Source organism: Vicia villosa, linkage group LG5, assembly GCF_029867415.1.
Source record: "Vicia villosa cultivar HV-30 ecotype Madison, WI linkage group LG5, Vvil1.0, whole genome shotgun sequence".
NCBI classification, from domain to species: Eukaryota; Viridiplantae; Streptophyta; class Magnoliopsida; order Fabales; family Fabaceae; genus Vicia; species Vicia villosa.
This window is the reverse complement of record NC_081184.1, coordinates 126,746,534-126,755,267: the sequence shown is the minus strand read 5'-3', so window position 1 is coordinate 126,755,267 and position 8,734 is coordinate 126,746,534. Positions and strand designations below refer to the sequence as shown.

The following is an 8,734-nucleotide window of genomic DNA, read 5'->3' as shown; positions in this document are numbered from 1 at the left end:
AGCGTAGGAATTTATCATCTGCCTTTTAATTTCTGCAATATTAACTACGTGGTTAGTAATCTTAGGGAGTGCAAGCCTTTAACAAAATTAGGATAACTAATTACAAGATAAATAATCGAACTTAATCACGTACTGTTGCACCCACACACCTTTAAGTTAATTCCTCTTGTTGCCTGTTGCCTGTTGCCTATTAATTGTTGTCTTACGAATTATGCCTAAATAGTCAAAGTCCCTCGATTCCGAGGATACCTAAAGCAATGTTGCCTTCAAAGTTATTGAAACTCCCTCGATGTTGCCTCAGTAAATGGTTTGTCCCTATTGCTAAGGTATCCTCGCATGATGCCTAAAAAGATTAATGACTATTCTATCCTTCCCTTAGACTACCTGCCCTCTTTATGGCATGGGACAATCTTATGGTGAACGATTACTCTCGATGACCCGCACATCCAATTGAAAGGCTTCCTGCCCACTTATGGCATGGATAGATCCTTTCGCCTGAAAAGCCAAAAGAACGAATTTTCAAACTTAGGGTAGTTGCTACTAATTGCTTGCTCTAATTCAAATTACTTTTTACACCTCTTTTTCAAATCAAATTCAAAAAGACTACGCTTATTTACAAGCTAAAGTTCTTCTTCGAAAATCTTTCCAAACAACTCAAACATTTCAAACAAAGTGAGCTAAGCAATTAAGAGTCCGTGGATAACCATGGATACAAAGGGTGCCTTACACCTTCCCTTTGTATAACTTACCCCCCAAACTCAATCTCTTTTCAAAAGGTATTTTTCTATTCTTTTATCCTTTCTATTAAATTGGATAAAATAAAAGTCGGTGGCGACTCTTGCTATCTGCACATTTGTATATAAAAGTCAGTTCACCGTATTACAGAACTGGCGACTCTGCTGGGGATGCTTTCGAATGAAAGAGGGGTTACCTTAGGGCTAGGATCACTTTAAATTTGTTTGTCTTGTTTGATTTATCTCTAAAGGCTGTTTTGTGTATCCTGCTGTGTGAAATATCCTACACTCGGATCTAGTGTACCTTAGGTATGTGGCATGAGACCAGGGAGGTTGTACGACATGTATCGTTATGGTTGAACTGGTGGCCACCTTTAGTGCGAGACTTTGGTTTGTCCTGATGGCCCTTGAATATGATCGAGGAGACATTTGGCTACCGCGTGGTGTCATAAGCACTAATTCGCCCTTAGAACCCTAGTTGAACTTGACTTTGGCCTATAGGAAGTAGCGAGATATCTGGCTTTGGATTCCTGACTGAAGCCGGTTGATACTCGATGCTACACTCATTGGGATTGGACTCTAGGGATGCTTTTGGCTGGCCAATCGAGTGCCATGTTGAGACAATGCCCGCGAGAAAGATCGGGGATATGAGCACCATAGAACCCGGTTACTATTCTAGGACAGGTTGAACCAACGTAACTTCAGCGGGGAGGGTACTTACCTACGAACTTCACGCAAGCCTTTAAACCTAAGGACACTTGTGTGACTTGTCTGTGCTTGCTACTAACCCTTTGGTTTTCTTGCAGGTTTATTTGTGGGACTCACTCGTCCTTACTATCTTACGCTTTTCCTGATGCATTGCATAACATCATGACATCATGACATCATAAGCATAACATGATTTAACTAACCCTTTCAAGGATCTTAGGAATTTAGGGCGCACAACTTCAGGTGCTCTTATCAAAGATTGAATTCCTATCAAGGGGCAAGAGGATATACTTTCCTCTTGCCACATACCTTCCAATTCAGAGACGCTGTATGTAACACCCCTTTCTATACCCCAAAATATTTAACAAATAATCAGAGAATAACATGCATATAATTCAAAAGGGCGTCACATTGATACCTTGAGAAGAACTAAAAACCAAAAAAAAACTGACAGCATTTATCTATACAGCACAATACTCCTGGTCATTTTTAATAACACTCAATATCAATTCACAATCTAACCTGAATATGCATTCACAGCGGAAATATATGATACTCATGTGATTTATAATGATTCATGTCCCATACCATGATCATACATCGACTAGTAGTCTCAATCCAACATAAAACATAATTAAAGGTTTGGCTTGTAAGCCTCTCAAAAGACATGTAATCGATAAATAAGTTCACCAGTCATAGCATAATACATACACAAACATAACATGAGTTCAATACACCTAGTCTACCCAGTGTTACATGACCAGAGCATCGACTCACTACCTAGTCTCCAATAACCAAGGAAGAACCTCCGGCTAGGCACACGCAGCTACTAAACTCCAGAACCTGCATGTCGCCAAACGAGGGCAACATTAAAACAGAAGGGTGAGAATACGAACCATTATGAAGAAAGTATAACAGAATGTAATGGTTAAATCAACCCTTCAAGCAATTAGTCATACTATGTGAAACAAAATAGATCATAGTAATCAACACATATTTCACATGTTATCGCATATACAACAAGCACAGATAATATAATATTCAATTCTACTATTATATTCTCAAGAAAGTACACAATCATAGTTATCACATATTCTCACACTTTGTCAAGTATGGATTCAAACTCCACCTGTCTCAACTATCAAACTCATACACATTTTACAACTACATCAACTTCACACACTCAATTATCGCATAATTTTAATGTGACTCAATGCAAGATATGTGACGCTATGCATGTGGTACCGAATTGTGAACCCAAAGTTTCACCGCTTTCCGATTCAATATTTAGAATCCAAGCCACGCTTCCGATCCGAACAAGACCAAAGCCCACCAAACGTAAACATATAGTTTACTGCTTCCGATTCACTTTAGAATCTAAGCCTCGCTTATGTTTCAAAGCAAACCACCTTTGTTTCAAGGCATCCATGATATGAATGTATGTACAATGTTAATCAAACATATGCAATTAAGATCATCTCTACCATCTTAATATTTAGCATATCACAATAATTCAACCCTATGAATTATCCACAATTATTGTACACAACATTTTCATCACATAAGCATTATTCACATATAATAGCCAACACACAATTTCAATGCACCATCTCAATTGACACTAATAATTAATACTATCACATGCTATCTCACAATTTGTCAATTTCATATGGTTTACTCACTTTCATATTAAGCCAACAAAACATTAGTATTTTATCAACTAGTTATTTCTAAATTTCAAATTTTAGAATCATAATAGAAATACAATCTAATTTTGCTATTTTTATTCGAAACATATTATATTAATTTTTTTATAGAAATCAATTCCATTCAAGCATCCCTGTTTTTCTAATTAATCTAAATATATGTTTATATCATCATATATTTCATATCATTAAAGTGTGGATGGTTTGCATTGTTATTGACTAAGATACTAACAGTAGCATCCCTTTACTAAATGTAAGGTGTTCTCACGTTTTCATGGATTCATAACTGACACAGTAGCATTTCCCTTTAATTAAGTGACCTGTGATCATTGTTTTTTTCTACCTATTAGTCAAATAGTAGCAGCCAGGGAAATGGAAGAGGTCCACTAAGGAAACAGAGCATAAAAGAAAATACTAGTTCATTTATCAATTGATTTCTTTACAGTAAACAGCACCACAATCGGTGCTCACTTTCTTCTAATTGGCCACTAGCTAGATCGAATGCTGCATGTTCGTAGAATGATTTATTGGTTCATGTTTCTAGGCAGCACAGTAGCGAAAAGTACAATATACATGGGGAAAAACGAAACAACATTTGTTGTGGCTATTAATGTCCACTTGGATTCAAGAGATAGCATAGCATGTTCATTTACTCATCAGCCAAGTTAATAAAAAAGATAATACAATTATATACTAGGTGGATATGAGTCCACGTTTTCTCATATCAAGAGGAATGTCACATTTTTAATTATTTCACAGCAACAAACATATTCATTTATTACCTACTTGCTGCAAGTCAATTTACAGCAACAACATATGCATTTAGCTACAAGGTAACCCAGTTACTATTTGACCAATAAATAGGAAAGAAAACGTCAACAGTCAACCGAGTGAAGGAACAAAATGAGTGGAACACAGCACCTTCCAATATAATTTTTAGTTTCCAAAATTCCAGTATGCCAACAGAGATTAAACACATATTTTATGAGATTCACCATGAACAAATATAACTACATTAATCTACCAATTACCCCATTATACTAACCCACAATGATTTGGGATTCTCCCCCTTACCTCTTGTTTTCTCCTCCAAAACCCTAGCTTCCTCTTCTTGTTCCTCTCCTCCACTTCTATTCTTGAAAAACCAGAAAAATGAAATGAATCTCCTCTACCCTATTTCCCTTCTTACTATCTTTATTTATTATTCTGGGCTTTAAAATAATAACACCCCCCAATTGCTTATTACTCTAATAAATAGGCCCAATTAATCTAACTCTCTAATAACTTAATTAATTCTATTAAACACAAATGCACTCAAGTTTAATTAATTAAATAAATCATTAAATCTCATAACTATTAAATAATTAATTTAACACACTAAAGGTATAAAAATAATATAATAAAATAAATACTATATATAAAAAAAACGGGTTGTTACACTGTACCTATCAAGGGGCAAGAGGATTTATTTTCTTCTAGCCATGTACCTTCAAATTCAGAAGTATCCCGAATCAGAGGCTATGACCCACTGGATATGGTGAGCTTGATTCCCATAGAAGAACCACTACAAGAAAATATGCAGATTGCGACGGTTATTTTGGTAGATTACGACGGTTAAAACCACCACAATTTACAATCCACGACAGTTATAGTACCGTCGCAGAAACGTGTGTCCCCAACCTGTTTCGCGACGGTTGCCAAAACCGTCACCCCAACCGTCGCGCTAGTTCACGACGGGTTGGAACTGACATAAACTAGAAATGGCGACGGGTAAACACCGTCGTGAATATGACTTCGATTTTTAATTTCGTTGTTATTCGCGGCGGTTTAGAACTGTCGTGAATGTGATATCCTGACGGTTGGAACCGTCGTGAATATCCCATAGATTTTTTTTGCTGTTGATTGTGACTGTTTAAAACTGTCGTTAATGTGATATCCTGACTGTTCAAACCGTCGTAATTTGATTTATAAGTTTTTAATATAATTTTTTTTAGAACGATTTAAAGGGCTACTAATTATTTAATTTTTATATTTAACAACAACATAAATTAATATTAAGTTTTATATTTTTTATAATTTATTTTTAATTTAAATATTATCTACTAATATATATGGTCACTAAAACCACACATATGTGTATTATCCTATTATATAGGAAATCAAATAACATAATTAATATTATATAAAGATAAATAATACCATAAATCCTATTATATACTAAATCAAATAACATAATTAATACTAAAGATAAATAATAATATAAATATGTGGCTACAGTATCAAAATAACATAATTAATACTATAAATATAAATCAAATTATGTGATTCTTCCAAAGGCTTTCTAGACAACAGGGGTTATACTAGGTTTTAACAATATAATCTGATAGCGGTTATTTGTGTGTTGCTTGCTGTATGATCAACCCTGTTCACCGAATTAGCTCTCCGACCCCATTTGTCTCGTTCAGTCCTGACAAACAATAAATTAAAACATGAGTTTAATTGTCATATATCTCATTTCAACGTACATATATCATACATAACATTATAAGCCATAAAAAGTTGTATATAAATTGTCTAGCATTATAGAAAGTGCTATACCATTATAAAAAGTCTACACACGTATATACCACCTGACAAAAGCGTTCCTGAGTATTTACTTAAATATATCTCATGGCACAAACAATATTACATCATCCATTTTCTCTAAATAGTTTACAACATTTTCATTTCTTATATTTTTATTGAGACAGACGCCAAGAGTTTTAGGAAAACCATGGCTATATAACAAGACATCACATGGCAATACATGATTGAGAAAATATGTACGTTGTTTTGAAGTTTCAAAATACTGTTATGAACCATTCTAAATGTATGCAATGTTTAAATTGGACGATTAATACTGGCCTAGATGACAATCCAGGAAGTTCTTTCAACACACAATCTGTGCCAATCCTATGCTCTGTTTGATATATTTTGCAAGGAAATTAAGGTGTAATAGGTGAGCCCAACAGAGTATTGAACCAACAGACTCGATTATAGATTATGGAATAAACGCTTTTGCAATTCTATAAGGGCATACTCACTGTAACTTGCTAATACCGACATGAATATTTGATCATATTTATTCCTATTCACCTAACTTCTAAGTTCCAATCTATAAATGAAAAAGAAGGGAAGGAATACCTTTGAACTCGTATCAGCCTAACCTCAGATGACCTTAGATGACACCTTTGAGAGTTTGTCGAGACTAACCGGCATTATCGAAATAGCGACAAACACTTAACCTCGAGACAGTGTACTCGTATGATGCCGCTGAATTGAATACGAGGTCGGATTTTCTGTAAGGAAGAGACTTCTCTTAGTGCTCGGCATCCTTTGCCTCTCCGCTAACACGCAACTTATTTCAAACGTTCAGCTGTTGCAGAATTTTCTCCCTGGCTAAAGTTTGATCCAACAACATCAAAGAATGCATTCAAATATGGAAGATATTCTTTTCTTAAATTGATTCAGTCCATATAAATGTATTCACTACACAAAATATTAACAACAAGTATCAGCACATGACAAACTAATGGAATTGAGAGCAAGTATTAGTACATGATAAACCAACGGAAGTATCAATACATGATAACCAATGGAATTGAGAACAAGTATCAGTACGTTTCATGCTAAATGGAATCAAATACTTATCTTTTATGTTCCAATTTGGTTACGCCTACTTGCTAATGCGGATCAAGCCAGTTATAGATTGATATTGGAAACTCCTACCATATTACTTCTCTGCAAGCTTGTACAATCTTAGTGGACAAATTTTTCGGACAGACTAGAGGAAGACACAGAGTCTGGACTGAAGCTTCACAGTTCGCGCCTCCGAACTCCGTTATGAACTTTGATGTAGCTCCCTGTGACTTTTTATTGCAATGTAGGAATTGTGATTAGGTTCGGGCTTCGTCTGGGATGAGCATATTGGTAACATGAATTGTCATGGATCGACCACCATCTCCATAACAAATTTCTCTCCTTGGAACACCGTGGCATAAAACCATCGGTTGCTCGGATTATCATAACAATGTAGACATTATGTTAAATCCTGTAATATACTCATCAATATATTAATTTCTGAAAAATTGTTTAGCAGCAACTCATTAAAAATCCAGTCCATACACTAAGGCCGATATCGGAACAGCTGCTGGTGCTAAGCTCTCAACATATTCAAATTATGTAATTGTGCCAAAGGTTTTACTGATAACAGGGGTTATATTAGGTTTAAACCTATAATCCGATAGCTGTTATTACAAGCAAATAGTGCAATGTATGAAAAGTTCAGATACCACATAATAGAGTGAGAATATGTGACTTATCTATGAATGACGGTGTTGACGGTACAATCTGACTATTCGAGCGACATTTTGATGTTGGCCTGCTCGAAGTCTTCCAAGGCCCCAACTTTGCTTCTTCTTAATTTTCTCTTTGGCATTTCATCGAATGTGTGGTATGCTGAATTCCTGTGCGGGGTTGTTTTCATCTCTGTCATGAGCGCCATGAGGCTAACGCCATCATAAGACCGAGTCAACACAGAGACCTGTTTAATCTCTTTGATTATCTGATCTTTCTATGCACCCGAAAGGTAGATTAAAGGACATTAGACAATTTACACAACACCGAAGTTGGAGTTAATAGAAATACAAAAATCCATTTCTCTAATAAGCGTAGAAACTAGAATCTGTTCGAATAAAATACAGAAAACTTATCTGGGATGGAGGTTATCATTGTCAATACTTTGGCTAGACCCAACAATTAGCATTGTTTGACCAAACTTTCCACGATGGTGGAAGCGAGGTTTCCCTCCTTTCGGCCCGCTCACGCTTTCTGACTGGTTCAATCATGTTAGGTTGTATGCTTCAAATTGAAACGTTTGGTGAAGAATCTAGATTGACTGGAAAGCTGAAAGTTGCACGCTTACAATAATTTAGATTTGGCGGAAGCAGGAAATCGTAGAGTTAGTGGAAGGGTTTCACAGAATATTTGTATTTATGGGGTATATGGGGTGGCGACGGTAACTTTACAGTCTTCACCGTCGTGCCCTTTGATAATTGTTTTTTAATAGTGGGCGACGGTAGATTCACCGTCGTGAGGTTTGATAATTTTTACGTAAGTGGGCGCGACGGTTGGTTCACCGTCGTGACTTTGATGAGTTTCTTATGATGCAGGGTGTGTGTTATTTTGTTTAATGGGCGTCGTAACAAAAAATTAAAGGCGGTTTTTTAACCGTCGTGAATTGATTTTTAGGGCGGTTGTTATATAACCGTCGTTATATTTAATAATTTTAAAAAAATGTAAGGACGGTAGGTGTATACCGTCGTAACACGCGTCTCTATATTAGAGTTACGACAGTTATCAAGTAACTGTCGCAACTTTTGTGTCGTAAAACTCTAATTTTCTTGTAGTGAACATCCAAAAATCAGAGTTCTTCAAACAAAGATGCGACTAAATCATTTTCCAATGTGGCTAACTAAATTCCCAAAGATCCTTGAAAACATTGCATTTGCATTCATAACATCGCATCACAGGTTTCCACCACAGGTT

General features: G+C 35.8%; 1 long non-coding RNA gene across 1 annotated transcript; it reads right to left on the bottom strand.

Moving 5' to 3' along the window:
* Nucleotides 1-5,438: 5,438 nt before the first annotated feature.
* Nucleotides 5,439-8,328, bottom strand: LOC131607282 (uncharacterized). Its single transcript, XR_009285240.1, has 2 exons — nt 6,332-8,328; nt 5,439-5,615 (listed from the first exon to the last, which is right to left on the bottom strand). It is a non-coding gene; the product is annotated as an uncharacterized LOC131607282 (long non-coding RNA).
* Between the last annotated feature and the right edge of the window lie 406 nt (nt 8,329-8,734).